A 6,792-nucleotide genomic window follows, 5' to 3' on the forward strand; every position below is an offset into this window, starting at 1 on the left:
AGGATTCGGGTCACGACTCTGTACAGGCCACTCCGTCACAGGGGTGTTATTGTCGTGTAACCACTGCGACACAGGCCGTGCATTATGAACAGGTGCTCGATCATTTTGAAAGATGCAGTCGCCATCCCCGAATTTCTCTTGAACAGTGGGAAGCAAGAAGGTGCTTAAAACGTCAATGTAGGCCTGTGCTGTGATAGTGCCACACAAAACAACACGGGGTGCAAGCCGCGTCCATGAAAAACACCACCGCCTCCGAATGTTACTGTTGGGCACTACACACGCTGGCAGATGACGTTCACCGGGCATTCGCCATACCCACACCCTGCCATCGGATCGCCACACTGTGTACCGTGATTCGTCACTCAACACAACGTTTTTCCACTGTTCAATCGTCCAATATTTACGCTCGTTACACCAAGCGAGGCGTCGTTTGGCATTTACCGGCTTGATGTGTGCCTTATGAGCAGCCTCTCGACCATGAAACCCAACTTTTCTCACCTCCCGCCTAAATGTCATAGTACTTGCAATGGACCCTGATGCAGTTCGGAATTCCTGTGTGATGGTCTGGATAGATGTCTGCCTATTACACATTACGACGCTCTTCAACTGTCGGCGGTCTCTGTCAGTCAATAGACGAGATCGGCCTGTACGCTTTTGTGCTGTTCCCTTCACGTTTCCACTTCACTATCACATCGGAAACAGTGGGCCTAGGGATGTTTAGGAGTGTGGAAATCTCGCGTACAGACGTATGACTCAAGTGACACCCAATCAGCTGACCACGTTCGAAGTCCGTGAGTTCCGCAGAGCGCCCCATTCTGCTCTCTCACGATGTCTAATGACTACTGAGGTCACTGATATGGAGTACCTGGCGGTAGGTGTCAGCACAAATCACCTAATATGAAAAACATATGTTTCTGGGGGTGCGTTCTGATACTTTTGATCACTTAGTGTTTCTGCAGGGGGATTCCAACTGCTTGTTTGTGTCCACGCCATGTCGAGATGCTGCACTATGCGTGGGAAAAGGGGGTCCGGCACGATATCAGGTGGTGTGCCAAGACTTTTGTCATGTCTGTGTATGTCTGTATTTAACCAGCACTGTCCATAACACATTTTCTTCCACTTTCATATGAGGGACATATTGAATTTTTACTATTTTCATTTGATTATACATGCTGCGTATCGCTGAGCACACAAGTCTCTCCCTGAAGATTCAGCGAGTCCAGCTTTTGATTCCAAAGGGCCGACCGTTTCAGTTGCCTGAACTGCTGGTACCATCTCAGTCCCCAAGCACAGTGATAGAGTACTTCTGAATTAGACATGTCGTACGTTACGTCATTACTTTCTAGGAGATAAATCGAAACCATTTAATTTTGCTCTTGTAGGATAGCCCAACCAAAAATTTGTTGATGGACATTGTAATGGCCGGCCGCGGTGGCCGAGCGGTTGTAGGCGCTTCAGTCCGGAACCGCGCGACCACTACCGTCGCAAGTTCGAATCCTGCCAAGGGCATGGATGGGTGTGGTGCCCTTAGGTTACTTAGGTTTATGTAGTTCTAAGTTCGAGGGGACTGATGACCTCAGATGTTAAGTCCCATAGTGCTCAGAGCCATTTGAACCATTTTGAACATTGTAATGGCTTCACCTCATTAATTAAGAAATAGCTGAGGTGGAACCATTACAATGTTCGCCCAATTTAAGGCTGTGATACTCTACAAGAACAAAATTAAGTGGCTGTTGATATACCTCACCGGACAAAAATTAGACACCCGTAGAGAAACCATTACAAGGACCATTTAATACCGTGTAATTCCGCCCCTGGACGTGATAATCGCCTGGATTCGGTTAGGCAGTGAGTCTACAACATTGTACGCGTACGTCGCATCCAGGTTGAGTCATACGCTGAGGGTTTCTTTGCGCACCAAACTGCGGGGATGTTGATGTCGAGAGTCACCTGCTGCTCCAACATACTCCACAGATTTTCTATTGGCTTCGAGTAGGGTGATTTTGCAGCTCAGTCCAGATGTAATAAGGTGGAAGAGTGTACAGAAAACCAATCACATGTTCTTCCAGCGCAATGAACTCTGCCGATGTCATGTTGACAAACAAGGGTAGCAGTAGCCTACTCATTATTCAGAATGTTGGAACAAACCATGTTGGTCCACGTCAGTGGTCAACTGAGTCAGCGTGCGCGGATCTCGATAATAAAGACACCCGCAAAACATCACAGACCCACCTCTGGCTTGAACCTGACTCTGCACACCTTCAGTATGGAGTGATTCATTTGGTCATCACTGCACTCCACTACGTGCGTCTTTTCGGTATTGGCTAAAACGTGATTCGTCAAATCACATTACGTTCCACTAGTCGGATGCTGTCCATGTTCGATGATTTCTAGCCCACTGAAGACGCGTAGCTTAATGTGCCATTGTGATCGTTTCTCAGCTTTGGTTACTAATAATAACTTGTCACCAGTGCCTATGAGTTTAATTTGTACACTACAGCACTGAAGATGATCACTATGTGATTGAAAATCTATTTTGCTGTCAATAAACCATTAATATTACGGCCAACGCTGACCTTCCGGCCGAAACTCTTGCTAACACGGGGGACGGATCTTCATTCACTGCCTGCAGTAAATTCTGTCGGGCTTGGAAGCGATTTAGATTTCACAAGCCGTGAAGTACTTCTCTGGTACTACTCAGCCAGGACCTTTCTCTGATCACAAGTCTGACGTGATTCGTGGATACGTCTGTTTGTAGACACGTTGAGCAGTCTGCCGCGAAGCACCAGCAAATCCAGGAACCTCACACGCCGTACGGTCATGGGCACAGCCAAACACGATTGCTCCTTTTTTGTCACCGTCATGTTCATACATTTTGTAAGTAGGCTGTTTAGGTTTTTATGTTGGTAACGTCACGTAGCACTCTGTATGAAAATCACTGACTGTGCTGTGTAAAGTCTGTGGCTGGATTGCATTGTTGGAATATTTGGTATTGCAGTGTTGGGCAGTTGGATGTGAACAGCACGTAGCGCTGTGCAGTTGGAGGTCAGCCGCCAGCAGTGGTGGATGTGGGGAGAGAGATGGCAGAATTTTGAGAGCGGACGATCTGGACTGTGTCCATCATATATATATATATATATACAGGGTGATTCAAAAAGAATACCACAACTTTAGGAATTTAAAACTCTGCAACGACAAAAGGCAGAGCTAAGTACTATCTGTCGGCGAATTAAGGGAGCTATAAAGTTTCATTTAGTTGTACATTTGTTCGCCATTTCAGCCAATAAACTTTTTGGTCCCTTTTTCTTCGAAGGAGCTACTGTAACTGCACTTCAGTATCTGGAGATGTTACAGAATTGGCTGTTCCCTCAGCTCGAACAACAAGCACAACAATTCATATTTCAGCAGGATGGAGCGCCACCACATTGGCACTTATGTCCGTAACTACCTGAACGTCAACTACCCGAGGCGATGGATCGGCCGCCAGGCAGCCCGTGACAGAGCACTTCATCACTGGCCTCCAAGAAGCCCTGATCTTACCCCCTGCGATTTTTTCTTATGGGGGTATGTTAAGGAAATGGTGTTTAGGCCACCTCTCCCAGCCACCATTGATGATTTGAAACGAGAAATAACAGCAGCTATCCAAACTGTTACGCCTGATATGCTACAGAGAGTGTGGGACGAGTTGGAGTATCGGGTTGATATTGCTCGAGTGTCTGCAGGGGGCCATATTGAACATCTCTGAACTTGTTTTTGAGTGAAAAAAAAACCTTTTTAAACACTCTTTGTAATGATGTATAACAGAAGGTTATATTATGTTTCTTTCATTAAATACACATTTTTAAAGTTGTGGAATTCTTTTTGAATCGTTTGTTCTCTATCAAAATCATTCATTTGCTAACTATGCCTACCAGTAGTTAGTGCCTTCATTAGTCAGAATCCTTTATTTAGCTGGCAGTATTGGTGCTCGTTGTATTGCAGTAGTTCGAGTAACGCTGATTTTTGTGAGGTAAGTGCTTCATGAACTGTATAGGTTATTGTTAGTCAGGGCCATTCTTTTGTAGGGATTATTGAAAGTCAGATTGCGTTGCGCAAAAAATATTCTGTATCAGTTTAGTGTTGATCAGAATAAGTAAAGAGAGAAATCAGAATGAGATTTTCACTCTGCAGCGGAGTGTGCGCTGATATGAAACTTCCTGGCAGATTAAAACTGTGTGCCCGACCGAGACTCGAACTCGGGACCTTTGCCTTTCGCGGGCAAATGCTCTACCAACTGAGCTACCGAAGCACAACTCACGCTCGGTACCCACAGCTTTACTTCTGCCAGTATCTCGTCTCCTACCTTCCAAACTTTACAGAAGTTCTCCTGCGAACCTCGCAGAACTAGCACTCCTGAAAGAAAGGATACACAGTTTTAATCTGCCAGGAAGTTTCATATCAGCGCACACTCCGCTGCAGAGTGAAAATCTCATTCTGGAAACATCCCCCAGGCTGTGGCTAAGCCATGTCTCCGCTATATCCTTTCTTTCAGGAGTGCTAGTTCTGCGAGGTTCGCAGGAGAACTTCTGTAAAGTTTGGAAGGTAGGAGACGAGATACTGGCAGAAGTAAAGCTGTGGGTACCGGGCGTGAGTTGTGCTTCGGTAGCTCAGTTGGTAGAGCATTTGCCCGCGAAAGGCAAAGGTCCCGAGTTCGAGTCTCGGTCGGGCACACAGTTTTAATCTGCCAGGAAGTTTCATATCAGCGCACACTCCGCTGCAGAGTGAAAATCTCATTCTGGAAACATCCCCCAGGCTGTGGCTAAGCCATGTCTCCGCTATATCCTTTCTTTCAGGAGTGCTAGTCCTGCAAGATTCGCAGGAGAGCTTCTGTAAAGTTTGGAAGGTAGGAGACGAGATACTGAAAGAAGTAAAGCTGTGGGTACCGGGCGTGAGTTGTGCTTCGGTAGCTCAGATGGTAGAGCACTTGCACGCGAAAGGCAAAGGTCCCGAGTTCGAGTCTCGGTCGGCCACACAGTTTTAATCTGCCAGGAAGTTTCATATCAGCGCACACTCCGCTGCAGAGTGAAAATCTCATTCTGGAAACATCCCCCAGGCTGTGGCTAAGCCATGTCTCCGCTATATCCTTTCTTTCAGGAGTGCTAGTTCTGCGAGGTTCGCAGGAGAACTTCTGTAAAGTTTGGAAGGTAGGAGACGAGATACTGGCAGAAGTAAAGCTGTGGGTACCGGGCGTGAGTTGTGCTTCGGTAGCTCAGATGGTAGAGCACTTGCCCGCGAAAGGCAAAGGTCCCGAGTTCGAGTCTCGGTCGGGCACACAGTTTTAATCTGCCAGGAAGTTTCATATCAGCGCACACTCCGCTGCAGAGTGAAAATCTCATTCTGGAAACATCCCCCAGGCTGTGGCTAAGCCATGTCTCCGCTATATCCTTTCTTTCAGGAGTGCTAGTTCTGCGAGGTTCGCAGGAGAACTTCTGTAAAGTTTGGAAGGTAGGAGACGAGATACTGGCAGAAGTAAAGCTGTGGGTACCGGGCGTGAGTTGTGCTTCGGTAGCTCAGATGGTAGAGCACTTGCCCGCGAAAGGCAAAGGTCCCGAGTTCGAGTCTCGGTCGGGCACACAGTTTTAATCTGCCAGGAAGTTTCATATCAGCGCACACTCCGCTGCAGAGTGAAAATCTCATTCTGGAAACATCCCCCAGGCTGTGGCTAAGCCATGTCTCCGCTATATCCTTTCTTTCAGGAGTGCTAGTTCTGCGAGGTTCGCAGGAGAACTTCTGTAAAGTTTGGAAGGTAGGAGACGAGATACTGGCAGAAGTAAAGCTGTGGGTACCGGGCGTGAGTTGTGCTTCGGTAGCTCAGATGGTAGAGCACTTGCCCGCGAAAGGCAAAGGTCCCGAGTTCGAGTCTCGGTCGGGCACACAGTTTTAATCTGCCAGGAAGTTTCATATCAGCACACACTCCGCTGCAGAGTGAAAATCTCATTCTGGAAACATCCCCCAGGCTGTGGCTAAGCCATGTCTCCGCTATATCCTTTCTTTCAGGAGTGCTAGTTCTGCGATGTTCGCAGGAGAACTTCTGTAAAGTTTGGAAGGTAGGAGACGAGATACTGGCAGAAGTAAAGCTGTGGGTACCGGGCGTGAGTTGTGCTTCGGTAGCTCAGTTGGTAGAGCATTTGTCCGCGAAAGGCAAAGGTCCCGAGTTCGAGTCGCGGTCGGGCACATAGTTTTAATCTGCCAGGAAGTTTCATATCAGCGAACACTCCGCTGCAGAGTGAAAATCTCATTCTGGAAGCATCCCCCAGGCTGTGGCTAAGCCATGTCTCCGCTATATCCTTTCTTTCAGGAGTGCTAGTTCTGCGAGGTTCGCAGGAGAACTTCTGTAAAGTTTGGAAGGTAGGAGACGAGATACTGGCAGAAGTAAAGCTGTGGGTACCGGGCGTGAGTCGTGCTTCGGTAGCTCAGTTGGTAGAGCACTTGCCCGCGAAAGGCAAAGGTCCCGAGTTCGAGTCTCGGTCGGGCACACAGTTTTAATCTGCCAGGAAGTTTCAAAGAGAGAAATGTCTGAGTACGTTCAGTTCTGCTCAGCTGTTTGAAAATCAAATAACGCAAGAGGTTTATCAGCACAGTAATTCATTAGTTTTTCACAGGGGATGTTTCAATTTACCCATGTTTAAGTACATGTTTTCGCTAGAAACATAAATGGCTCACTGATCGCTACTGCCTTATACTCAAGTAAAGGCAGTGCGCGCGTGGTTGAGCATGTGACTCGATCGCTGCGCCAGCTGTTCGTGCACACTG

The 6,792-nt window shown here is 47.4% G+C and overlaps 2 non-coding genes across 2 annotated transcripts; one reads left to right on the top strand and one right to left on the bottom strand.

Moving 5' to 3' along the window:
* Nucleotides 1-4,214: 4,214 nt before the first annotated feature.
* Trnas-cga lies at nucleotides 4,215-4,289 on the bottom strand. The gene has a single exon. It is a non-coding gene; the product is annotated as a tRNA-Ser (tRNA).
* Nucleotides 4,290-4,634: 345 nt separating this feature from the next.
* Trnas-cga lies at nucleotides 4,635-4,709 on the top strand. The gene has a single exon. It is a non-coding gene; the product is annotated as a tRNA-Ser (tRNA).
* The last annotated feature ends 2,083 nt before the right edge of the window (nucleotides 4,710-6,792 follow it).

The sequence above is a fragment of the Schistocerca piceifrons genome, chromosome 3 (assembly GCF_021461385.2).
Source record: "Schistocerca piceifrons isolate TAMUIC-IGC-003096 chromosome 3, iqSchPice1.1, whole genome shotgun sequence".
In the NCBI taxonomy this organism is placed as follows: Eukaryota; Metazoa; Arthropoda; class Insecta; order Orthoptera; family Acrididae; genus Schistocerca; species Schistocerca piceifrons.